Here is a 25,485-nt window from a genome sequence, read left to right as displayed (position 1 = left end):
TTGATATCACCAGCTGACTAAAATCCTTTTTTAACCCAGAGGTAAGAAAGCACATTAAAAAAAAAAAAAAAAGAAAGATAATTCCCCCCAAATAAGAGTGACATGTACAATTCAAGTGACTATTAACAGAGTATATTTATGAACTCCTGACATTCCTGATATAAGATTTTAGGATTTCATGGTATTATCTAAAAACACTTTTATAAGGTTCAGATTTCATAAAGGACTTGTTTTGTTATTGGAGTGATGATGATAAGCTCTGTTGTAAAATTACTTGGATCTTACTGACTGTGATACCATCTTTATTTTTAAAATTTTTTTAATATTGTGTCATGCAAGGGTCAGCCTCATGGGCACAGGACTACTGTATTCGTACAGTGTCTCACACTCAGAAGGGTCACAAGTTTGGGGTTCAATGTTTTTCATTTGATAATTTTTTCTTTGAATTTGTGTTTTTGAAGTAAAGACCAACAGAATAACAGAATATACGTGACAGGAAGGGGGAGAGCAAAGGACTTGAAGTTTGTGGTCACATGGAACTCCTGCCTGCCACTGCCTTTTTTACACCCCCTCTTTCTCCTTAGTGGAATTCTCAGCTTCCTGTGTTTCTGCTCCTAGATCCACCTCTCTATCCTTATCTGGATACTACTAATCTTCTCTCTGGCCTGGGCCTCGACACAGGTCAAGAAGTGCCTAGGGCAAGGCTTACATACACCTCCATGGAGGTACTGAATAAAATCTGGTAAGTGTTTTATTCTTTGGGGTTTAACCTTCTGCTGTGAGCTGTAGCAGTGGACCTCATGTAAAAGGGAGACCCCTGGCTTGACTTTCTTGCCCCTACATGGGACATGGTGCTTCTATCTGGCCCCTGACTGGCTGAGGAATGGCAGCCAAAAGGCCCCCATGGAGGTCAAATCAAAGCCCAGTTCTTGGGTACCAGTGTCTTTCTGCACCAAGAAGATTGCTATGCCCCAAAGAGTATGACCTTGAAGAGAAAATTAAAAATCTTAACAGGTCAAAGAAGATAAAGTGGGAAAAGGCAAATATTTTGTGTTTTAGTAATGTTCATGATACATTTTCCTGCTTTTTGAACAAGGGACCCCATATTTTTAATTTTGCACTTAGCCCCACAAATTAAGCAGCTGATTCTGATGTCAGGAAATATAGAGGATCCATACTTAATAACTGAGAACAGAGAATAGTCAAATTTCATCATTTGGGACAGTTATTTAAATCTGACTAGTCAATAATAAGGCTTTCTTTCAAGTTCATGAACTTGTAAAATTTTATATCTTTCGGACAGAGAGAGACTATTTATGGCAAGCATATAAAAAACAGAAGTATCTGTTGTTTCAAAGAGAATGTTTTTTTCTTGTATAAGATTCCTGGCCCATATCAAATTGTGAGTTTTAGCCCTGCTAGTCAAGTTTGTACAAAAGTCTCAAAGGAGACTTTTTCAACCATAAAACTGAAGAAACTACACTTTAAAAATCAACAACAAACATTATGGTAAATGGAAAAAAGTTAAACATTAAAATTAATAATAATATTCACAATCATAATTCAACTTGTATTAAAAATCCTAATGAATATATAGCAAATCAAGAAAATGAGTGAGAATAGAAATTCTAGTACACATGTGTATTAGTTCACTTTTCCTTCACTAGTAATGAATACCAAGGCAATTAACTTGAGAAAAGGTTTATTTTGATTTACGTTATGGAGTTCCAGTTGAAGATTAGGTGACCTTATTAGTTTATGCCCATATCATAGTGGGAATGAATAGCTGAGCAAAACCACTAACTTCATCATCTGGCAAACAAAAAAGAGGAGAAAAGGGCTCAGCATCCTACGATCTCCTGCAAAGGATGCTCCCAATGACCCAAGGACCTTCTGTATTTCCAAAAGGTACTACCACCTCCCAAATATGCCACATTGGGCACCAATCATTTGGACAAGTGTCTCCCACATAGCTATGCATTAAAGTCTCCCAATTGTTCATGCCATGAATTAAACTATAACGATATGGCACTTTAACATATAAAAAAGGTTTACTATTCTATGGGGAAATGGTACATTTTTAATAAGTGGCACAATGGGCTATTCCTTTGGGAGAAAATAGAGTATCCCTTGACTTATGTAAAATACAGAATATAAATTCACACCAAGTGACACCTGAGTATAAAAGCAATACAAATTTAGTAGATACTCTTTTAATCCAGATAGGAATTCAAGAACTCCCAAACTATGCACATTGAATTGCATAAAATCTGTAAAAATGGCAAGATACCAAAACCAAAGTAAAATCAAATGCAAAACTGAAAATATTGCAAATTACAAATATATCTATAATTTAAACTTATCTATAAGATAAATAATATAATATAAATAAATGTGTCTATAATATGACATAAATTATTAACAAAATGATATAAGGTAGATGAATTGAAAAAAAAGACTACGAAGTCCATTATCACAGATTGGTAATTTCAAGGTGTCCATAATCAAATATTTATATATTCAACTTTTTTAATGTAAGAGAATGCAAATAATATAAAAAACAAGTTACTTGTATCTGGCAAAACTTACAGAGACATGATACCTACTGGTGGCTGGAATTTAGGAGGAAGTTTGCTGGTAGAAAATGAATTATCCTGAGAAAAATTATGTCAATAGCCATTAAAATTGAGAACAGCTCATGAACTTTGGTCCCCAAAGCTCACTTTTATCAATCTATGCCAAGGACAGAAGCACTAGGATGGAAGTATATGCCTATAAGGAAATATATATATTCATACATAGATGATCCCTGACCCACCATGGTTCAACTTAAGACTTTTCCATTTTTTGATAGTGCAAACATACCATTTCAGTGTTACTGTTGATTAGAAGTGTTTTTTCCAGAACTTTTTATTTTCGCATCACATTTGCGTCTCCTTAAACATAGCATAGAATCTTATTCTTTGTCATTGATATTTAACTCACTTGTTGTCTCTTCCAATATAGCACCAAGTTTTAGAGGTTTCTCCCCACTGTAGTGTAGTGTTCTGGCATTTACTTTTTCTTCTTCTTCTCTTCCTCTCCCCGCTCCTCATTTTCCTTCTACTTATGCTTCTTCTTCCCCTCCCTACCCCTCTCCCCTTCTCGTCCTCTTTCCTCTCCTTCTCTCTCTCTCTCTCTCTTTTTTTTTTTTTTGTATTTAGAATTGAACCCAGTTAATTTTTTTCCACTCTTAATTATCACTGTCTCCTCTTCTTTTTACTTGGTCATTTGTTTTATCTCTCTTCATAATGGTAATAAAGACTCAAAAAATAAAGATGTGTTGAAGGCTAAGCTTATTTTATTTAAAATACATTCCTAAGGTATACTAACAGAATTCTCAATGTCTGTCTTATTGTAGCCTTATCCTGCCTATTAGTTTTAGAAAACCTAGGTCAAAGATGTCTTTTTTCTTCGAACAGGTCCTAATTCATTAATAAGTCATTTCCACAATCAGTGGATTCCAAAACTCATTTTAAGAGAAGGAAACAACTCAAGTTTTTTTTTTTAACAAAGCCCGTTTATCTTTAAAATACTAATTTTGAGGCATGTAATGTAAAGTTTACTATTTTAACCATTATAAATGTATAGTTTGGAGGAATTTTAAGTGTGAAGGTAAGAGTTAAGTAAAGTAGTATATATATGTAGTATATATTGAGTCTTGGGTATTGGCTGGGTTTTTTTTTTTGGGGGGGGGTTTGATGCAATTCTAATAAGTTAGAACTCACTTGATCTTATGAGGAACTACCTCAAAGGACTTTTCAACCTACAGCCAAACTCCAAGTAAGTGATCTGTTGAGGTGATAGAAACCTCTTTGGGATGTGATGATTAAAAGACTATCCAAACGTGACTGTTCTTATTTAGAACAATAAGGAATGGTTTTCTTTGATAACCAATAGAACTATTATGAAATAGAAAGTAGACATGATTTCCCCAGAAAGTGTGATTCTTTACTATTCTAAGCCTCTTTTCTTCTGCTGTTGTGTTTTGGGTAAATATCTTGGTAGGAAAGGTCAAGGCCCTGTGATTCCCTGTTCTAAACTTTGTGAAAAATTTTCAAACCAAATATAGAAAAGATTTTTTCATGATTAATGGTCCCAAAGCCAGACTTTCCAAGTTCTTGACATAGCATTTAACCTACTTCCTCTTAATTTCAACACAAAATCTCTGCTCTGGACACAAGATGATCTCTGTCCCATACTTTCTTTATTTATACATTTAATTCTTCACTTTTCCCTTAGTTGAAGAAACACTTAAAAGATATTAATTAGAGAGGGCTGAGAGTTAGAGTGGGTGTTGGGCTGTCCTGGGCTCTAAGCTCGCTCAGCCTCTTGAGCTTTTGTCAAACTGCAGATCCACATTATGCTCCACTCCACTGATTGAAGTCCTCTGCTAAACAGTCAATATTTTTTCACTACATTGCTTTCCTAGCCTAACTCATGGTACTTTTTTTCATTACTTGCAAGTGGCAAGTGGTTGAGTTTTTAATTTTAGTATTTTGGGAATGAGTTGTTGAATGGACTTGTTGTCTTTTCACAGAAGACCATGTCACAGGTGGTTGCTGGTGTTCATTAGTGGGCCTTGAGTCAGATGCCTACTCCTGGTTGTCACTGTTGTGTCTAGAAAGAAACAAATCTCCTGCTGCAGGACCAGAATAAGACCGAAAGTCCAAAGAATTAAAATTATAGTATAAAGTCACAAACTTACATGTGTGCACAAATTAAATTAGATTGATCCAGTAATTTCAAATACTCTGGATAGGTCCATCAAAGCTGCCTCTCTCTCTCTCTCTCTCTCTCTCTCTCTGGGGTCTCCCCCCAACTCTCCCTTTCTCTCTTCCATGCACACACTTCTTTGGTCATCTTAGATAAACAAATTTTTGGTCTGAATACTGGGCAATATGGCATCAACTGGTAAAAAACCTACTATGTTTTCTTCAGTGTTCACAGTTAGATTTGTTCTCCCACAAGAAAATGTGGGTGGGTAGCAGTATTACTCTCATGAGTAAGTTTAAATTATCTTTCCATTCATGAAAAGGTGCTCATCCTAGGAGGTCTGTGCAGACATGACTTCTTTTGCAATGCCTTGCTTAACAATCTTGGCATTTTGACCCCTTTTTCCTCTAAACTCTGGGAATCTATACAATCTGAAATAAACAAATTTCAGCATTTTAATTACTTCTATTTGTATTTTCCATTTTTATTCACATACATTCATGTTTATGCTCATTTTAATTTAAAAATACATGAATACAGGATCTGTAGTATTTATTTGTTCTAACTATTCCTCCTGACTCCAGGTTTAATGCTTCATATAGAATGTAGGCTTTATAGATTTTTTAAATTAACTAAATAACTAAAAACATGTATTAACGTTTTTTTAAATCTCTGAAATTTTTAGTTTATAAGAATAGTACAAGGTTGGCACATCCATAAAACTTTACCAGACCATCACATCTTTTAGTGCACTTGTTTTGTTTGGATGTATAGTCTGACGACATCCTATTTAGCTGCCCCATTTGCCTCTTATTTTCAGTATAGGATTTCTCTGCCATGGCCTTGTGGAATGCCTACAGGGCTTGGTTGTTCATTCTGAGGCATGTAAAAGCCTGGAAGTGCAAAAGGGTTGACATCCTGTGGGCACAATTCTTGACCAATGGGAGGTGGTGAACAAATACATCGCTCTGTCATGTCTTGGATATATGATTCTGAGATTCACTACATCTTTCCTCAGGAAGACTGAGCCCTCGTGACTGGCTACTCTAAACCATCTAAACTTTGCATGGTCTTTTCCTCATGTGTATTTTCTATTTCTGGCATTCCCATTCCTCTTCCTTGAATCATTTCTCCAAACTACTGACCTACATCAAACCTTTGTCTTCTGGGGTTAAATCAGACTAAAACAGCATGTGTCAAGTTTTCACAAGATGATCTTAAAAAGTTGAATCATTTAGCAATATAATTTCTTTACTTTTAAACTCCATTGTACTTTCAAAATAACCACTAGCTAACTATATTTCATGCTTTCTCCAAATTTACCAGTCAAGACCACTATGTTGTACCACTTTGGGGGAACTACTTTAAGTCTCTAGTCACATATGATGAGCTGTGTCTCCTGCCAAGGGGCTCCCACATGAATATTTGCCTGCCCTTGTCTATGGGCATGTGCAGAGTCACAGGTGAAGAAAGAACCTTACTGTTGTTACTTTGTCTTTTCAGATTTTCTGAATATCTAATCTAGATGTCCTGTCCAAATACATTTGTTCATACATTCACTCAACAGCACTGTTTAAATGATTATTTAGAAGCTAAGCACTATGCTTTAGTAAAATGGTGATGGTAACAGTACTGGTCTTATAGGATACCATGGATATTAAATGATATGAAGTTAGTATAAGAGAAGCCTGGTAAACATCAAATGATCAATGAATATAATAAATTATTATTGAGGATACACATTTAAAAAATAATTCCTGCATTCAAAGTGGTTATAGACTTTGGGTAAAACATACATAAAAATATGTATTTTTTATTGGAGAATGATTAATATTAAAAATGTGACAAATACTTGATACAGAGGTAATACAAATGGAAGATGATCACCTCTTCTTTGGAGTGGTTACAAGAATCCCAAGCTGTTCTCCTAATATACAAGCTGAAATGGAGAAGAAATCTGGCTTCCTCCAGTTGGGCATGAGTGAAAAGAATCTTTGTTTTCCATTGTTGATTTTATAGCCTTATTTTAGCTTTCATTTGTGTATGCTAATGTGACCATGCTAGTTTCTGGGTCAATCAAAATAGCCAGAAGTCCTAAATTGGCACCAAGTGGGTTTTAGATGCCTGTAAGCATGTTTGGTTTGGGTTGCATGTTATTTAAAAGGTGACAAGATCTGGCAATGTAGGCCCTGCAAAATAGCTGAGTTCATTTTTTTTAGCAGCTTCTGTATTTAGAATTTTTGTTTATGTCACTACTATGCAAATACTATTTGTAGTTTTGCAGTATAAGGAACTTTTGATCACACTTCTTATGTTGTCCAACTTTTTGTTAGTTCCTATAGATGAAAAATTCATCTTTCATTGCTAAACTTTCCATGGTTCCCAGGTTTCACTGATCCCAAACTCTGTGACCAAAGTATAAATTTCATTTCAATTCTTTCCTATACATAAGAAAGTCTACTGGTTTCATGGGGTTCTAAGATGTCCTTCTCTAGTCCTCCAGCCTTGCTGCTCCCATCTGTACTGCTGCTCTCTGAGGCTTTTGTACAATTATATACTGGGACTTCCCTTTGACTTTTGCAATGTTAGGCTCCCATGCCCTTGCTTCCACCTAGTCATTTCCTCTTTATTCCATAGGTCATATAGAAGTGTGTTGTTAATTTTAAAATATTTGAGATTTCTCAGATATCTTTGTGTCATTGTTTTCTATTTTAATTCCATTATAGTTATAAAATACACTGTCAGATTTCAGCCTTTAAATTGATCCACCACTTGGCTTATCTTGATAAATATTCCATGTGATTTTACAAGAATGTGGGAGAATGTATCTTGTACAATTGTTAGGTATAGTGTTATGCTTATGTCACTTAAGTGAAGTGGTGTAATACTACCATTTAAATCTATATTCTGACTAATATGGTATCTCCTTGCTTTACCAAGTTCTAAGAGTGGACTGGGGGTGGTAAAATAGTCAGTTACAATTGTGAATTTCTCTGTTTCCCCTTTGGAGTCTATCAGTTTGGGTTCATCTATTTTGAAGTTCTTTTTTAGGTTATTCACATTTGTATATTATGTTATCTGGGTTAATGAACTACTTTATCATTGTGAAATATTCCTCTTTATCACTACGAGAATTTCTTGTACTGAAATCTTTGTCTAATTCTAATGTAGTCACTCCAGCTTTCTTATGCTTAATGTTATGTTTATCTTCACATTCTCTTCCTTTTAACTATTTGTATCCTTATATATCGATAGATAGATATTTTCAGTACTGGGAATTGAACCCAGGAACACTCTACTACTAAACTATGTCCCTAGCTCTTTTAAGATATTTATTTTGGAACATGGTTCACTAAGTTGTCAAGGCTGACCTCAAACTTCTATCCTCTTGTCTTAACCTTCCATGTAGTAGGCTTGTAGGTGTGAACTACCACTTCTGACTATATTTTTTACTTAAAGTGGCTTCCTGTATATTGCACACCATAGTTGAACCTTGGTTTTTTCAGTATGGCAATCTTGCCTTTTAATTTGTATACTTAAACTTTGCACTTTATGTAATTATCGGTTTAGCTCTATCATCTTGTTATTTATTGTCTATTTGACTCATTTGTTCCTGGTTCATTTTCCTTCTTTTTTTTTTTTTCATTTTTAAATTAAGTATTTTCTAGTATGTCATTTTGTCCCCATTATTGTTTTATCAGCTCTATGACTAAATGATGTACTAAAATTTTACCATCTAAATTTCACTCATCATAAGCTACCTTCAAATCTTATCATACCACTGTATTTGTAACATACACATTTTGAAACTCCAACTGCCCTTGGAGTTATTTTGTTATGTGTATTATTTCTAAACAGCATGTCAAAAGCCCCATAAATGTATATCAAATAATCAACCATCTTTTAAGGAAACAAAATAAAAAATAGTCTTTTGTGTTTACCTCCATGTTTAGTATTTTGGGCACTCTCTGTTTTTATGTGTAAGTTCCTGTTTTCCACTGGTGTCATTTTGTTTCTGCCCAAAGAAATTTTTTGACCATTGCATATCATGCCAGTCCTCTAATGACAAATGTTTCAGTTTTCATTTGTTTGAAGATTTTATTTCACCTTAAATTTTAAAAGTCCTCATTCCATGAGACGCTAACTAAATAATAAAATAAATAAAATAAAAACAACCTGGAAGTAAATAGAAGAGAGAGCAGAGGGAAGGGAATGGGGAGCGGGGAGAGAGGAGGGGAGGGAAAGGGGAAATACGGGGGAATAAATTAAAGCAAATTATATTCCATGCTTTTGTAATTATGTTGAAATGATGTAATGTTTTGTATGAGTACAAATAGTCAATAAAAAACCTTATTAAGGTATAATTGTCCTGCAAAAAGCTGTATATATTTGATGTATACAACTGGATGCATTTGGAAAAAGTATATGCCCATGAAACCATCACGACAATCAATGCCATAAACCTATCCATCACCTCCTAAAGCTTCTTCTCATCATCTTCATTTATTTATTGTTATTTTGTGGCAAAAACCCTTATATAAATTACTTCATTAGAAAAATTTAAAGTATGGGATATTATATTGTTAATGATAGGCAATATGCTATACAGTAGATCAGTAAGACCTATTCATCATGCAAAACTAAAACTTCTTACCCTTTGACCAATATCAAGTCTTTCTCCCCAGTACCTGACAACCAGCACTGTATCTACTTCTGTGAGTTTGACTATTTCAGATTTCTCATACATGAGAGATCCTTGTGTTAGAGTGATTTCACTCAGCATAGTGTCCTTTAAATTCATTCACATTACTGTAAATGTCAGGATTTCCTTTTTTATGGTGGAATAATATTCTATTACAGGCATAAACTACAGTGCTTTATCCATTAAATGATGGTCATTTGTGTTGCTTTCCTTTCTTGACTATTGTAAACAATGCTATAATGAACATGAGAGTGAAGATTTCTTTTTGAGTTCCTTATTTTTATTTCGTTCAATATATACCTAGAAGTGTGATTGCTATATTGTATTTCCATTTTAATTTTGTGACTGTTCATATTGCCTTCCATAATGGCTATACTAATTTTCACTTCCACTAACAGTGTAAAGAAAGATTCTCTCATCTCTACATACTTAGCAGCATTTACTATCTTTTTTTTTTAACTATATGAGATAACATCTTCTTATGGTTTAGATTTGCATTTCCCTAATGACTACTGACATTGAACACTTTTCTTACATCTGTTGGCTATTAATTTGTATGTCCTCTTTGGAGAAATGCCCATTCAGGTCTTGTACTCATTTTAAAAATTGGATTATATTTTTGTTTCATTGTTTTTTGCTATTGAGTTGCTTAAAATATAGTAAGATTTGAATTATATAAAGAAACCACATGATATAAACATCTTCATAAATGCCACTTTCTCCTTGAGACAGATCATTGGGAGCAGTTGTTTAATTATTATAACACTGAATCTGTGTGTATTGCATATCATATGCGCTTAGATACATGCCTTTTAAAACCTTTTAAAGGCTGATTAGAAGCCACTAGAACTCTGGAAAAACATTGTGACTTTCCAATATCCAACTATACCTATATCTCTTACAGTTGCAAGTGACAAAACCTTGGAACAACTAACTCAAGAAGATACAAGGAATTTATCATCTCATATAGCCAATCCATAGTAAAGACAAGGGTGAAATAGACTTAAAGATCATGAAATTCACGAAGTTTACCCTGTCACGTTTCTTCCTTCCTCTCACTGACTCTTATGTCTGATTCTTTCTGATTTTTTTTTTTGCTATTCCAGATGAATTTTCCCCACAGTTAGGGACATGGCTCTAGACCATTCTTAAATAATTCAAGAGGTAAAAAAGAGATCCTGAAAATCTTCAACTATGTTCTACTAAAGTCCTCTGGTTCTGCTTGAGTTACCTCAAGCTGGTGTTAGAAAAATAACTGTAGCTCAGGGATGGAACAAAAAGTGGGGGGTCAGGATGTATAAAGTACCCACCCAGTTTAGGCTAGGGAAGTGGTATACTCATGGAAGTCCATCCTTGATACACTTGAATGGAATGATGAAGGAAAAATCTACAAAAGGAAGGAATGCTATTACCAGAATAATGCAACAGGAGGAAGAGTTCTGGCTTAAGAAAACCACTTCTGTACATTATAATATCTAAGCATTTCTAGACATTATGATTTTGAAGGGTTCCTCTTGCTTAAAAATGTTAAGGTGTAGAGGCAATCAGGTGCCTAATTAAATGGTTATCCTTTTTCTGTGTAGACTTAGAAATCTAGCTATATCAACTATACAAGAGATGCAATTAGAAATACTTTTAATTTCATAGGCAAGACCCACTATTTTCACAGAGTTAGAATATCTGACCCAGTTTGTCAATAAACAGATGTTTGGAACAAAGACTACCTGAATAATTACAATCACATTTCAGATAAGCCACATGAGCCATTATGTTCCTCATAAGTTACTCACTTCTAGAAATAAGTCTCAACTTGATGTCAATAATTTGCATTTTTGTAATGCCACCAGACTTTACAGTGTTTCAACGGGTTTAGTTCCTCACAAAAACTCAGGTCACCCAAGGGATGCCAAGTGCAGATCAAAGAATATGTGACTTTGAAGACCTGAACTTCCAATTTTAAATTCATGTTAGGTTATTCAATAATACAGGAAAAAGAGAGGCTGCATATGTTGTCAAACTTAATGGCAAAATGGCAAAAGTTACATAGATTTAAGTATTTATGCTAAGTGGGTTATGACTTATAATAGGTGAATATCAGAATTCATCAGTGTGAGAGTTATTTGGCAAATCTTGTTCTGTAGGGTTTTTTTCAACAGTCTTGTATATCCTAGGGAATTTCAAAGTTATACACTAAGAGGGTTAGATAGAGACAATCTGACTGACAATTCTGATACTTTGAAGATGGCCAGCTTAAGCTGGAGTCATGAAAACAAAAGTGAAATGGAGGAAATAGTAGCATGTGATTATGTGCATTAATGTGCAATGTTTTACTTAATGGCTCTCCTTCCACTTAAGACATTCACTCTATCATCACCTCCACTTTGCTCCAGTTCCCACTGCCTAAATCTGCCAGAAATGTTGTGAGTTCATTTATTCTTAAAATGAAGATATAGATATCTAGGATAAGAGCATTTTAATAGGCATCCTATGTATGTTAGGCTCCTTTTCTGTACAAAAACACCTATGTTAGAGGTATCTTTCATATCATGGATTAATCCACTCATTAGGTTACACCTCTAATAATCTAATAATTTTACTTCCAAAAATTCTTGTGACCCCAGTCCAGGCCCACCACCTGCGGTCTCCAGTGACACCCAGGTTCACTGCAGTCTCCAGTAGTGCCTGCACCCCATGAGGTCTAGCTCCTGAACTGTGGCTAGACATCTGCCAACACGTGGGGTTGCCTCTGCCTGCTATCATGGATTATTCCCAACCTGGAGGTCACCATCCCTAGTGGGGCAGCTCCCTTCTTGCGACACCACATTATCAAGTACCTCTCAGGCCTCAGGCTACTGAAGACTAGGAGGTTTGAAAAGTACAGTATAGTTTTATTATAGAATTTTTTTATTAGTAGTATTGTTACTCTTATTCCTACTTTTCTTTTTTTTAGTATTTTCCTCACTCTGTTTTCTTCTTATCTATCTGTTTCCTTGGAGACTCTTTCTCCCTTTCTCATGCTAACAACCAATTGATTCCAATTTCACTATTCCAATGACGTAGTACCTCTATAGACTCACTTCTTATCTCAATGACATTACATCCTACACCCTTCCCCATCCTCTTTGTTCACTATTAGAAATTGTGGACCTTATTACAAACCTATTGTTTATGGTGTAAATAATAATTGAACCATCTCTGTTTATAGAGACAATACTGTTAATATCTTAATAGGGACTATTTGGGTTAAGGATGCATATTGCTTGTATTGTGTACTGCTAATATTGATCTCCCACTTCAAGGTGAAGTATTGGAAACCTGTGGGGACACTATAAGTTCGTATGGGGGAAACTGGAATACGTCAGATTTGCACTGCTAGAGGGGAAGAAACACAAACAACATGAGAAAACAAGGGAAGAAAGTGTCCCAAACAAAACTAGATGCTATAATAATAGAATCCAATGATAGCATGATAGAAGTAATGTCAGAAAAGGAGTTCAGAATGTACTTGATTAAAATGATCCAAGAAACAAAGGATGAGATAAGAGAGCAAATGCAGGCAATGAATGATCACACCCATAAACAGTAAAAGAGGAAATGCAGGAAGCAAAAAAACTACTTCGATAAAGAGATAGAGATTCTGAAAAAAAAAAAAAAAAAAAAAAACAAACCCAGAAATCCTTGAAATGAAGGAAACAATAAACCAAATTAAAACTTAGTAGAAAGCATAACCAACAGACGAGATCACTTGAAAAACTGAACCTCAGACAATGAAGACAAAATATTTAATCTTTTTTTTAATTTATTTTTATTGTAAACAAATGGGATACATATTGTTTCAGTTTGTACATGGAGTAACAGCATACCATTTGCATATTCATAAATTTACATGAGTAATGATGTTTGATTCATTCCATTATTTTTTTCCTTCCCCCCCCCCCTCCCACCTCTCTTTTCCCTCTATACATCCTTCCTCCATCCTTGTCCCCCTCCCACCCCCCATTAAGTGCCATCATCCACTTATCAGTGAGATCATTCCCTTTTGGATTTTTGAGATTGGCTTATCTCCCTTAACGTGATATTCTCCAATTTCATCCATTTGCCTGCAAATGCCATAATTTTATTATTCTTTATAGCTGAGTAATATTCCATTGTATATATACCACAGTTTCTTTATCCATTCATCCACTGAAGGGCATCTAGGTTGGTTCCATAGTCTGGCTATTGTGAATTGAGCAGCTATGAACATTGATGTGGCTGTATATCTCTGTAGTGTGCTGATTTTAAGTCATTTGGGTATAGGCTGAGGAGTGGGATAGCTGGGTCAAATGGTAAGTCCATTCCAAGTTTTCTAAGAAATCTCCACACTGCCTTCCAGAGTGGCTGCACTAATTTGCAGTCCCACCAGCAATGTATGAGTGTACCTTTTTCCCCACATCCTCTCCAACACCTATTGTTGCTTGAATTCTTGATAATCGCCATTCTAATTGGGGTGAGATGGAATCTTAGTGTAGTTTTGATTTGCATTTCTCTTATTACTAAAGATGTTGAACATTTTTTATATATCTGTTGATTGCTTGTACATCGTCTTCTGTGAAGTGTCTGTTCATTTCCTTAGCCCATTTGTTGATTGGGTTATTTGTATTCTTGGTGTAGAGTTTTTTGAGTTCTTTATATATTCTGGAAATTAGTGCTCTATCTGAAGTATGAGTGGCAAAGATATTCTCCCACGCTGTAGGCTCTCTCTTCGCATTGCTGATAGTTTCCTTTGCTGAGAGAAAGCTATTTAGTTTGAATCTATCCCAGTTATTGATTCTTGCTTTTATTTCTTGGGCTATGGGAGTCCTGTTAAGGAAGTCTGGTCCTAAGCCAACAAGGTGAAGATTTGGACCTACTTTTTCTTCTATAAGATGCAGGGTCTCTGGTCTGATTTCAAGGTCCTTGATCCATTTTGAGTTGAGTTTTGTGCAGGGTGAGAGATAGGGGTTTGGTTTCATTCTGTTGCATATGGATTTCCAATTCTCCCAGCACCATTTGTTGAAGAGGCTATCTTTTCTCCATTGCATATTTTTGGCACCTTTGTCTAGTATGAGAAAATTGCATTTATTTCGGTTTGTGTCCATGTCCCCTATTCTGTACCATTGATCTACCTGTCTATTTTGGTACTAATACCATGCTGTTTTTGTTACTATTGCTTAGTAGTATAGTTGAAGTTCTGATATTGCGATACCCCCTGTTCCATTCTTCCTGCTAAGGATTGCTTTAGCTATTCTGGGTTTCTTATTCTTCCAGATGAATTTCATGATTGCTTGCTCTATTTCTGTAAGGTACATCATTGGGATTTTAATTGGAATTGCATTGAATCTGTATAGCACTTTTGGTAGTATGGCCATTTTGACAATATTAATTCGGCCTATCCAAGAACATGGGAGATCTTTCCATCTTCTAAGGTCTTCCTTAATTTCTTTCTTCAGTGTTTTGTAGTTTTCATTGTAGAGATCTTTTACCTCTTTGGTTAGATTGATAGCCAAGTATTTTATTTTTTTTGAGGCTATTGCAAATGGAGTTGTTTTCCTCATTTCCCTTTCAGCTGTTTCATCGTTTGTGTATAAAAATACTTTAGATTTATGCGTGTTGATTTTATAGCCTGCTATTTTGCTGAATTCATTGGTGAAGTCTAGAAGTTTTTGGAGGAGGTTTTTGGATCCTCTAAATATAGAATCATGTCATCCGCAAATAGTGACAGCTTAAGTTCCTCTTTTCCTATTCGTATCCCTTTAATTTCTTTACTCTGCCTAATTGCTCTGGCTAGAGTTTTGAGGACAATGTTGAATAGAAGTGGGAGAGAGGACATCCCTCTCTTGTTCCCGTTTTTAAAGGGAATTGTTTCAGTTTTTCTCCATTAAGAATGATGTTGGCCATGGGCTTAGCATAAATAGCCTTTACAATGTTCAGGTATGTTCCTGCTGTCTCTATTTTTTCTAGTGTTTTCAGCATGAAGGGGTATTGTATACCGTCAAATGCTTTTTCTGCGTCAATTGAAATAACCATATGATTCTTATCCTTAAGTCTATTGATATGATGGATTACATTTATTGATTTACAAATGGTGAACCATCCTTGCATTCCAGGAATGAACCCTACTTGATCGTGGTGCACAATTTTCTTAATATGTTTTTGGATACGGTTTGCCAATATTTTGTTAAGGATCTTTGCATCTATATTCATCAAGGATATTGGTCTAAAATTTTCTTTTCTTGATGTGTCTTTTCCTGGTTTGGGTATGAGGGTGATATTAGCTTCATAGAATGAGTTGGGTAGGGTACCCTCCTTTTCTATTTTCTGGAATACTTTGAGAAGTATTGGAATGAGTTCTTCTTTGAAGGTCTTGTAGAACTCGACTGAGAATCCATCTGGTCCTGGGCTTTTCTTGGATGGTAGATTTTTAATGGCTTCTTCTATTTCATTGCTTGATATTGATCTGTTTAAATCGTGTATGTCCTCCTGGTTCAGTTTGGGAGGAGCATATGTCTCTATAAATTTGTCAATGTCTTTGGTACTTTCTATTTTGTTGGAATACAGATTTTCAAAGTAGCTTCTCATTATGTTCTGTATCTCAGTGGTGTCTGTTGTGATAGTTCCTTTTTCCTCACGAATTTTAGTAATTTCAGTCTCTCTCTCCTTCTCTTTGTTAGTGTGGCTAAAGGTTTATCTATTTTGTTTACTTTCTCAAAGAACAATTTTTGTTATGTCAATTTTTTGAATAGTTCTTTTGTTTCAATTTCATTGATTTCAGCTCTGATTTTAATGATTTCCTGTCTTCCACTACTTTTGCTGTTATTCTGTTCTTCTTTTTCTAGGGCTTTGAGTTGTAATGTTAGGTCATTTAATTGTTGACTTTTCATTCTTTTCTGGAATGCGCTCCATGCAATGAATTTTCCTCTTAGTACCGCTTTCATAGTGTCCCAGAGATTTTGATATGTTGTATCGTCATTCTCATTGACCTCTAAGAATTTTTTAATCTCCTCCCTGATGTTTTTTGTTATCCATGTTTCATTTAATAGCATATTATTTAGTCTCCAGGTGTTGGAGTATTTTCTGTTTTTTTATTTTTTCATTGATTTCTATTCTCAGTCCATTATGATCTGATAGAACACAAGGCAGTATCTCTATTTTTTTGCATTTCCTAAGGGCTGATTTGTGGCATAACATATGTTCTATTTTGGAGAAGGTTCCATGTGCTGCTACGAAAGTGAATCCACTCATTGACAGATGGAATATTCTTTATATGTCTATTAATTCTATGTTATTGATTGTGTTATTGAGTTCTATGGTTTCTTTGGTTGGTTTTTGTTTGGAAGATCGATTTAGTTGTGATAGCGGTGCATTAAAGTCACCCAGAATTATTTTGTTGTGGTCTATGTGATTCCTGAAATTGAGAAGGATTTGTTTGATGTACAAGGATTGTTTGGGGCATAAATATTTACTATCGTTACGTCTTCCTGATTTATGGTTCCCTTAACCAGTATGAAATGTCCTTCTTTATCCCTTCTGACTCACTTTGGCTTGAAGTCCACTTCATCTGATATAAGAATGGAAACCCCCACTTTTTTACTGAGTCCATGTGCATGGTAGGTTTTTTCCCATCCTTTCACCTTTAGTCTGTAGATGTCTTTTTCTAGGAGATGAGTCTCTTGCGGGCAGCCTATTGTTTGGTCTTTCTTTTTAATCCATTCTGCCAGTCTATGTCTTTGATTGATGAGTTTAGGCCATTAACATTCAGGGTTATTATTGAGATATGATTTGTACCAGTCATTTGGCTTATTTTTGGTTTTTAAGTTGGCTTGGTTTCTCCTTTGAGTGGTTTTTCTCTAAGGTAGTTCCTCCTTTTGCTGACCTACATTGTTTTCATTTCCTCCTCATGGAATATTTGTTGAGAACATTCTGTAGTGCAGGCTTTCTATTTGTAAACTCTTTTAACTTTTGTTTATCCTGGAAGGATTTTATTTCATCTTCAAATCTGAAGGTTAGTTTTGCTGGGTATAGGATTCTTGGTTGGCAATTATGTTCTTTCAGAGCTTGAAATATGTTGTTACAGGCCCTTCTAGCTTTTAGAGTCTGGGTTGAGAAGTTGGCTGCTATCTGTATTGTTCTACCCATATATGTAATCTGATGCTTTTCTCTCGTGGCCTTCAAAATTCTATCTTTATTTTGAATGTTAGGGATTTTCATTATAATGTACCTTGGTGTGGATCTGTTGTGATTTTGTGCACTTGGTGTTCTGTAAGCCTTTTGTATTTGATTTTCCATTTCATTCTTCAGGTTTGGGAAATTTTCTGATATTGTTTCATTGAATAGGTTGTTCATTCCTTTGGTTTGTATCTCGGTGCCTTCCTCAATCCCAATAATTCTTAAATTTGGTCTTTTCATGATGTCCCATAGTTCTTGGAGATTCTGTTCATGATTTCTTACCATCTTCTCTATTTGGGCAACTTTATTTTCAAGATTAAATATTTTGTCTTCATTGTCTGAGGTTCTGTCTTCCAAGTGGTCTAGTCTTTTGGGGATGCTTTCCACTGAGTTTTTTATTTGGTTTATTGTTTTCTTCATTTCAAGGATTTCCGTTTTTTTTTTTTTTTTTTTTGAGAATCTCTATATCTTTGTTGAAATGATATTTTGCTTCCTGCAGTTGCTCGTTCAGCTTATTGGTATTATCATTCATTGCCTGCATTTGCTCTCTATCTCATCCTTTGCTTCGCAAATCATCTTAATCATGTATAATTTGAATTCCTTTTCTGACATTTCTTCTAACATACTGTCATTGGATTCTATTAATATAGAATCTAGATTTGTTTGGATCATTGTCTTCCCTTGTTTTTTCATGTTGTTCATGTATCTTCCCCTTTAGCAGTGTAGATATGGGGTATTTCACATTTCCCCCTATAGGCTTATAGTGGCCCTATAGGTTTCCAAAACCCTTTCGTTAAGGGGAGATCAATATTAGCAGTGCCCAAATCAGACACTATGCAATCCTAGACCAAATAGCCCCTATGAGGACAATAACAAAATTGTCATAATAAACAGAATGAGTTCAAATATAATCTTTAGTAAAAGAACAGATTTGCAATAAGGTCTGCAGTTTTAATGGAGGACAAACAGGATGCAGAGGATGTAGAATGTGGCTGTTAATGGGATAGAAAAGAAATATACATAAGTTCTAGATAATAGAAACGGTGAGTCAAAAGAACTGGATGTTTAGCATGCAAAAAAGGGAGAAAGAGACTCTGAGGGAACAGGTACACAAAAGAAAGAGAGCAAGAAAAGTAAAGAAATAAAACTCATAGTTTTTCAATAAGGAGAAAAAAGAAAATCTACAATATAATAGTCATATAGTAATGAAACCTCCCAGAGTTCAGTAGCCTGATGCATGAGAGGTACCTGACAATGAGCTTCAAGCCTCCAGCAGGCGTCTCAGGATGGGTTTTGCCCCACCTAAAGATCGGAGCTACGGCTTCCAGGATTATCCAAGATGGTGGCTCTGGCTTCAAAATGTGTTGGCAAATGGGGAGCTGCAGCGCAGGGTGTGCTGTGGTCAGCTAGAGGTCCTGGAGGCGGGATGTGGTTGGCCAGGCAAGGGTCCTGGTGGTTTGGTGTGTTTGGTGTGGATGTGGGATCCTGGAGGCCGGGTGCAATCAGTCATTCTGGGGTCCCAGTTATAGGGTGTAGTCAGTTGGTCTGGGGGCTCTGGCAGCAGGGAGCAGTCAATGTGAGGGCCCCAGAGGCAGGGAGTGATCGGTCGACCTAAGGGATCCTGGAGATGGGGCTGTCAGTCTGGCCAGGTGTCCTCAAGGCCTGGCTGTTGTCTCAAAATGGGCAGCCACATGTAATCAAACCTGCTGGTACTGTAATAGTGAACTTCCAGGCAACAGCAGGCAGCTGGTGCTCCACTGGTGGTCGGTGATCAGTTTCTAAGGTTTTCTTTAATTTCTTTCTTTAGTGTTCTGTAGTTCTCATTGTAGAGCTCTTTCACCTCTTTTGTTAGATTGATTCCCAAGTATTTATATTTTTCAAAGCTGTTGTTAATGGGGTAGTTTTCCTAATTTTTCTTTCCAAAGATTCATCACTTATGTATAAAAATTCATTAGATTTATGAGCATTGATCTTATATCCTGCTACATTACTGAATTCACTTACGAGTTCTAAAAGTTTTCTGGTGGAATTTCCTGGTTCCTCTAAGTATATAATCATATCATCAGCAAATAGGGATAGTGTGAGTTCTTCTTTTCCTATTTGTATCCCTTTAATTTCTTTGGTCTGTCTAATTAGAAACTCTGGCTAGAGTTTCAAGGACAATGTTGCATAGAAGTGGTGAAGGGGGGCATACCTGCCTTGTTCCAGTTTTTAGGCGGAATGCTTTCAGTTTTTCACCATTTAGAATGATATTAGCCATGGGCTTAGCATAGAGAGCCTTTACAATGTTAAGGAATGTTCCCACTATCCCCAATTTTCTAGTGTTTTGAGCATGAAGGGATGCTGTATTTTATCAAATGCTTTTTCTGCATCTATTGAAATAATCATGTGATTCTTGACTTTAAGTCTATTGATATGGTGAATTACAAATATTGATTTCTGGATGTTGAACCAACCTTGCATCCCTGGGATGAAACCCTCTTGATCATGGTGCACTATCTTTTAAAATGTTTTTGTATGTGATTTGCTAAAATTTTGTTAAGAATTTATGCATCAATATCATTAAGGATATTGGTCTGAAATTTTCTTTCCTCGATGTGTCTCTGTCTGGTTTAGGTATCAGGGTGATATTGGCTTCATAGAATGAGTTTTGGAGGGTTCCCTCCACTTCTATTTTATGGAATACTTTGAGAAGTATTGGAATGAACTCTTCTTTAAAAGTTTTGTAGAACTCGGCTGAGAACCCATCTGGTCCTGAACTTCTCTTGTTGGTAGGCTTTTGATGACTTCTTCTATTTCATTACTTGAAATTGGACTATTTAAATTGTATATGTCTTCCTCGTTCAGTTTAGGTAATTCATATGTCTCTAGAAACCTGTTGATGTCTTCGAAATTTTCTATTTTTTTGAAGTATAGATTTTCTAAATAGTTTCTAATTATGTTTTGTATTTCAATCATATCTGTTGTGATATTTCCTTGTTCATTCCAGATTTTAGTGATTTGGGTTTTCTCTCTTCTTCTCTTTGTTAGTGTGGCTAAGGGTTTATCAATTTTGTTTATTTTTTAAAGAACCAACTATTTATTTTGTCAATTTTTTGTATTGTTTCTTTTGTTTCAATTTTGTTGATTTCAGCTCTGATTTTAACTATTCCTTCTTCTACTACTTTTGGTGTTGGTCTGTTCTTTTCCTAGGGCTTTGAGCTATAGTGTTAGGTCGTTTATTTGTTGATTTTTTCTTCTTTGTTGAATGCACTCCATGAAATAAATTTTCCTTTACTGCTTTCATAGTGGCCCAGAGATTTTGATATGATGTTTCTTTGTTCTCATTTACCTCTAAGAATTTTTTAATTTCCTTCCTGATGTCTTCTGTTTTCCATTCATCATATAATAGCACGTTGTTTAATCTCCAGGTGTTGGAGTAGTTTCTGTTTTTTATTCTTTCATCTATTTCTAATTTCAATCCATTATGATCTGATAGAATACAAGGTAGTGTCTCTATCTTCTTATATCTGCTAGCATTAGCTTTGTGGCATAATATATAGTCTATTTTAGAGAAGGATCCATGTGCTGCTGAGAAGAAAGTGTATTCGCTCTTGGTTGGATGGTATATTCTATAAGTGTCCATTAAGTCTAAATTATTGATTGTGTTATTGAGATCTATGGTTTCTTTGTTCAATTTTTGTTTGGAAGATCTGTCCAGTGGTGAGAGAGGCATGTTAAAATCAGTATATTGTATTATGGTCTATTTGGTGTCTGAGATTGAGAAGGATTTGTTTGACATACATGGATGAGCCACTGTTTGAGGCATAGATGTTTATGATTGTTATGTCTTGCTGATTTATGGTTCCCTTAAGCAGTATGAAATGTCCTTCTTTATCCCTTCTGACTAACTTTGGCTTGAAGTCCACATTATCTGAAATGAGTGATACCCCTGCTTTTTTTCTGTGCATGGTATGTTTTTCCCCATCCTTTAATCTGTAGTCTATGGGTATCTCTTTCTATGAGTTGAGTCGTTGCAGGCAACATATTGTTTGATCTTTCTTTTTAATCCAATCTGCCAGTGTATATCTTTTGATTGATGAGTTCAGTCCATTTATATTCAGGGTTATTATTGAGATATGATTTGTATTCCCAGTTATTTGGCTCATTTTTTTTTTTTGGACACGATTTAGTTTCTCCTTTTTGACAATTCCTTTAGGATAGTTCCTCCATTTACTGATTTGCATCTTTGTTTTTCATCTCTTTTTCATGGAATATTTTGATGAGAATGTTCTGTAATGCTGGCTTTCTTTTTGTAATTCTTTTAGCTTTTGTTTATCATGGAAGGATTTTATTTCATCGTCAAATCTGAAGGTAAGTTTTGCTGGGTATAAACTTCTTGGTTGGCATCCATTTTCTTTCAGGGCTTGAAAAATGTTGTTCCAGGCCCTTCTAGCTTTTAGGGTCTGGATTGAAAAATCTGCCTGATATCCGTATTGGTTTCCTCCTGATATGTAATTTGGTTCTTTTCTCTCATAGCCTTTAAAATTCTGTCTTTATTTGTATGTTAGGTATTTTCATAATAATGTGCCTTGGTGTGGGGTCTGTTGTAATTTTGTGTATTTGTAGTCCTATAAGCCTCTTTGTACTTGATTTTCCATTTCATTCTTCAGATTTGGGAAATTTCTGATATTATTTCATTGAATAGATTGTTCATTCCTTTGGTTTTTTTCTCTAAGCCTACCTCAATCCCAATAATTCTTAAATTTGGCCTTTTCATGACATCCATAATTCTTATAGATTCTGTTTATGATTTCTTACCATCTTCTCTGTTTGGTCAACTTTGTTTCAAGATTAATATTTGTCTTCAATAGCTGAGGTTCTATCTCCAGGTGTTCTATCCTATTGGTTGTGCTTTCTATGGAGTTCTTAATTTGGTTTATTGTTTCCTTCACTTCAAGGATTTCTGTTTGTTGTTTTTTTTTTCAATATCTCTAACTCTTTATTGAAATGATGTTTTGCTTCCTGTATTTGCTCTTTTACTGTCGATTGGTGTGATTCATTAATGCCTGCATTTGCTCTTTCATCTCATCATTCAGTGCCTGCATTTGCTCTTTCATCTCCTCGTTTGCTTCCCTGATGTTTTAATTATGTGCATTCTGAACTCCCTTTCTGTCATTCTTCTGCCATGCTGTCATTGGATTTTACTGATGTAATGTCTAGATTTGTTTGGGGCATTTTCTTCCTTTGTTTCTCATATTGTTCAGGTATCAGTGGATCACTGAGATATTGTAGATTTCCTCTATTGACTTATAGTGTCCCTGAAGATTTCTAGTACTTCCCTCTTAGCCTTCAGTAGGCTGAAGTCTTGGAGGAAGTTGATAATGTGGTGCTCCAGAAGGAAGCTGCCTCTCTAGGGGTGGTGGCCTTCAGGTGGGGTATATTCACTGCTGGTGGCAGAGGTGCCTCACTTGTTGACCAATGGTCATCCAAAGGGGAACTAGGCTGCAGGCTGAGGCAAGGCCTGTTGGGCTTGTGTCTCTGGTTTTACCATCCTTGTGGGAAAACCTCACCTGGCAGGGAAGACTCACCCAGTGGGGAGGTCTCACTGGTCAGTTCCCTCCTAGAGTTTCCCCTCAATCCAAAACTACCGGCTGAACTGGGCAGCCTTCCTCTGCAATGTTCTCAGGGGCCCGGACCTACCTCCTGGGCCTGGGAGCCTCGCCCTGCGCAGAAGAGGTCTCCTTAGGCTGCCCCTCCTCAGAGAAGCTGCCCACAGTCCTGGAACCTTCACTCTGCCCCTCAGGTTGTCTCTGTGCAGCTCTTCCACCAAGAAGCCGCCTAGGCCCTGAGACCCTGCTCTGCACCTAATCGCCCTGGCTCTGCAGCCCCTCCTCTGGGCAGCCACCTCTAGCCCCGGTGCAGTCGCTCCTAGTCTAAGCGACCCGCACAAACGCCTCCTCCTCCAGGCAGCCCTCCCAGTGTTCCGGTATAGTCACTCTGAATCCAAGCAACCCACTGCTTGAGTTCTCCTCCAAGCAGCCGCCTGTAGTTCTAGTGCAGTATATCCGAGTCCACAACCACCTTTCCGCATGCCTCCTCTCCCTGGGCAGCTGCCTGGTGTTCCTCCTCTGGGCAGCCGCCTGGAGTTCCAGTGTGGTTAGCCTCCGAATCCAGGCAACTCGCTGCACACCTCCTTCTCTCAGCAGCTGCCCAAAGCCTCAGTGCAGTCACTCTAGTCCAAGCAACTTGCTGCATGGGTTCTCCTCCAAGCAGCCGCCTGGAGTTCTGGTGTGGTCGCTCCGAGTCCAAGCGACCCACCATACTCTTCCTCCTCCTCCGGGTAGGCCCCCCCCCCGGTGTTCAGGAGCGGTCCCCTATGCCTCTTCCTCTGGGAAGCCCCTGGAGTCCTGGTGTGTTGCTCCGAGTCCCAGCGTCATGCTGAGTGGCCTCCTCTGCATGGTCCCAGTTGTCCAAGTTCACTGCCCCACCAGGGGGAGGGGTGTCTTGTTGGGCAACTCTACTTCACAAAGTTCCCTGTGTTCTGGGACTACCACCCCATCTGGGACACCTCCCCACTGGGAGAGACTCACCTGGTGGCTTTGAGTTGGTCCCAAGTCTCTCAATATCTCCTCTTCTTGAATCCTGAGTCCTGGAGCAACATGAAATGCAACCACCCTCTAGTCTGCCATCTTGACCCCTGGTTGTATTATTTATTTAAGGTAAGCAAAAGTTGAGATGAATGCATGAAAAGATATCCATGTATATTGTTTCTCTAAATTGATCATATTCCCACTTAAAAACTCTAAGGTACATATTGATGTAAAAATGATGGATACAGTACATAACAATACTGTCCTTTAGAATTAAGAAAATTTACATATACATACACATATACATGTATATCTATATCTATATAGATAGATATCTATATATGAGTATATAGATAAATAGATTTATATGAGTGGGGAGATGACAGCTGAAATAACTATTGCCCTAAGTGTGTTTCCAATTCCAGTTCAGATAACTACCTTTCCTGAGTCAACTCTGCTATGTTGGCAGGCACAGGAGAGGAGAGATGCAGCCCTAAGAAATTTTAAACTCTTCCGATCCAGATGGAGTATGTTGAAAAATTCTTCCCTGGCATGGACAATAGCTTGTGTATAGTTAGCAAAGCGTTCTGAAGCAACAGTAGATTATTTAGACTACCTTTCATGAATGGATATTTTTTTACGGATATATCCTAATGGTTTTGCATCTGTAGAGACTGCTAACTGTAGAAGTGAAAGATTTGTACGCTGAAACCATAAAACATTACTCAGATAAGTTTAAGAAGGAGTAAATAAGTAGCAATATCTTAGTATTAATTAATTAGAAGATGTAATATTGGTATGATATCACACTACTCAAGGATAATCTATATTCAATGCAATCCCTATTAAAATTCTGTGGCCTTTGAATAAGGGGAAAGTCATTCCTCAAAATCAATGGAATTTCATAACAATGTTAAAAAGGAAAAACAAAGTTAATGAACTTAGCTTCATTGCAAAACTTCCTATAAAGCTGTAATATCATGAGAATGTGATATTGATTTTAAGAATAGACACATAGACCAATAGAGTAGAATGACAGCTCAGAAATAAAGTCATATGACTATGACCAATCAACTTCCAATGGTCTTTCCAAGACCATTAATATGGAAAGAATAGTTCTTCAATAAATGCTGATCAGAGAATTGGATTTCCACATGGAAAAGATAATGTTAGTATATCCACAGCATTAACAACATTAACTCAAAAATAGATCAACAAACTAAATAAGAGATTTTAAACAGTAAAACCTTAGAATAAACAGGCAAATCT

The sequence above is a fragment of the Sciurus vulgaris genome (genome assembly GCF_902686455.1).
Source record: "Sciurus vulgaris genome assembly, chromosome: 6".
In the NCBI taxonomy this organism is placed as follows: domain Eukaryota; kingdom Metazoa; phylum Chordata; class Mammalia; order Rodentia; family Sciuridae; genus Sciurus; species Sciurus vulgaris.
The sequence above is the reverse complement of the archived record's forward strand: the minus strand, read 5'-3'. Positions refer to the sequence as shown.